This window comes from Mandrillus leucophaeus, unplaced genomic scaffold, assembly GCF_000951045.1.
Source record: "Mandrillus leucophaeus isolate KB7577 unplaced genomic scaffold, Mleu.le_1.0 Scaffold675, whole genome shotgun sequence".
Classification (NCBI taxonomy): Eukaryota; Metazoa; Chordata; class Mammalia; order Primates; family Cercopithecidae; genus Mandrillus; species Mandrillus leucophaeus.
In genome coordinates, this window is record NW_012107308.1 from 1104694 (window position 1) to 1107207 (window position 2514).

Consider the following 2514-nt stretch of genomic DNA (forward strand, 5'->3'; position numbering starts at 1 on the left):
TTCAACCTCTTAGCTTTCTTTCTTCCTTTCTTATTGTCTCTATTGTCATTCCATTGGAGAATAGACTTCTTCAAACCCGATATATATTTTTTTATTTGTGTGACTATACCATTTTGTTTATACATTCACTTGTTATTGGACAATTCTATCATTCCAGGTTTGGGCTATTATGAATAAAGTATCATGAATACACATACAGATCATTGTGCAGACACAGTGTGTAAATTCCTAGGAATGGAATGACTGTCCATCCGACTTGTATACGTTTAACCTTATAAAAATTTGTTGGCCAGGCGCGGTGGCTCATGCCTGTGATCCTCGCACTTTGGGAGGCCGAGATGGGTGGATCACGAGGTCAAAAGATGGAGACCATGATGGCCAACATGGTGAAACCCCATCTCTAATAAAAATACAAAAATTAGCTGGGCGTGGTGGTGCACAACTGTAGTCCCAGCTACTCAGGATGCTGAGGAAGGGGAATCGCTTGAACCTGGGAGGCGGAAGTTTCAGTGAGACAAGATCGCGCCACTACACTCCAACAAGGGTACAGAGCAAGACTCTGTCTCAAAATAAATAAATAAATAAATAAATAGAATTGTTGGTCAGATTTTCTTTACTTTTAATAATTATTTTACATTTTTTTTTAAGTTCTGGGGTACATGTGCAGAATGTGCAGATTTGTTACATAGGTAAACGTGTGCCATGGTGGTTTGCTGCACCTATCAATCCATCCCCTAGGTATTAAGCCCAGTATGCTTTAGTTCCTTTCCCTAAGGCTCTCCCCGAACTCTCCCTCAACAGGCCCCAGGAAGTATTGTGCCCCTCCCTGTGTCCATGTATTCTCATTGTTCAGCTCCCATTTATAAGTAAAAACATGTGGTGTTTGGTTTTCTGTTCCTGCATTAGTTTGCTGAGGATAATGGCTTCCTGCTTTACCCATGTGCCTGCAAAGGACGTAGTCTTGTTCCTTTTTATGGCTGCATTGTATTCCATGGTGTATATGTGCCCCGTTTTCTTTACCCAGTCTATCATTGATGGGCATTTGGGCTGATTTCATGTCTTTGCTATTGTGAATAGTGCTGCAGTGAACATACGTGTGCATGCATCTTTACAATAGAATGATTTATACTCCTTTGGGTATATACCCAGTAATGGGATTGCTGGGTCAAATGGTTTTTCTGGTTCTAATCTTTGAGGAATCACCACAGTGTCTTCCACAGTGGTTGAACTAATTTACATTTCCACTAAGAGTGTAAAAGCATTCCTATTTCTCTGCAACCTAACCAGTATTTGTTGTTTCTTGGCTTTTTAATAATCACCATTCTGACAGGTGTGAGATGGTATCTCATTGTGGTTTTGATTTGCATTTCTCTAATGATCAGTGATGAGCTATTGTTCATATGTTTATTGGCCACATGCATGTCTTTTGAAACCCCAGAAGAAAATCTAGGCAGTACCATTCAGAACATAGGCATGGGCAAAGACTTTATGATGAAATCACCAAAAGCAATTCGAACAAAAGCAAAAAATGACAAATGGAATCTAATTAAAATAAAGAGCTTCTGCACAGCAAATGAAACTATCAACAGAGTAAACAGAAAACTACAGAATGGGAGAAAATTTTTGCAATCTATCCATCTGACAAAGGGCTAATATACAGAATCTGCAAGGAACTTAAGCAAATTTACAGGAAAGAAACAAACAATGCCATTAAAGAGTGGGCAAAGGATATGAACAGACACCTTTCAAAAAGAAACCCAATCTTTTAAAAATTATGAATCAACTCTCCTCACTTAAAAAGACAAAGGCAAATTGAGAAAAAACAACCAAATTCTGATTAAAACTTTTTGTTGTTATTTTAAAATACCCCTGAGAATGAAAAAATCTTGTTCAATTTTTGGCTCTTGTAGAAAATATCAAGTTTGAATATAGTCAGAATCTAAAACTGGTTTTAGAAATGTCCAGATCAAGTGTGTGTGTGTGTGTGTGTGTGTGTATAATATATATGTGTGTGTGTGTGTACATATATATAAAAATACTAAATGTATATCATATAATAAATATATATTCGTGTATTTATCATATATTCTATAAATACATATATGATGGTGATACAGAAGGTGGCAGAGAAGTTCTGGGTAGAGAAGGGCAGGGTCGCTGGTGAGGGTTCCATTCTCAGACTTGTGCCTGCAGACCTCAGTGAGAACACGCACGCCTGTTTTTGTGCCAAAATGTTGCATTTTCCAAGACCACTCTGGCACACCATGCCTCCCATCCTGTGCCCATATAAACCAGAGACCTTAGTGGACACACACCCACATGACTGTACATCAAAAGGAGCTGTGGAGAGCAGCAGACAGTGGAAGAGAGTGGCAGGGAGTGGCAGGGAGCAGCAGGATGGCATTGCAGGGAGCAGCAGGATGGCATTGCAGGGAGCAGCAGGATGGCGTGGCAGAGAAGCAGAAAAGAGGTACCCGAACGTCAAGAGGAGTTCAGCCATTTTTGGACAATCTC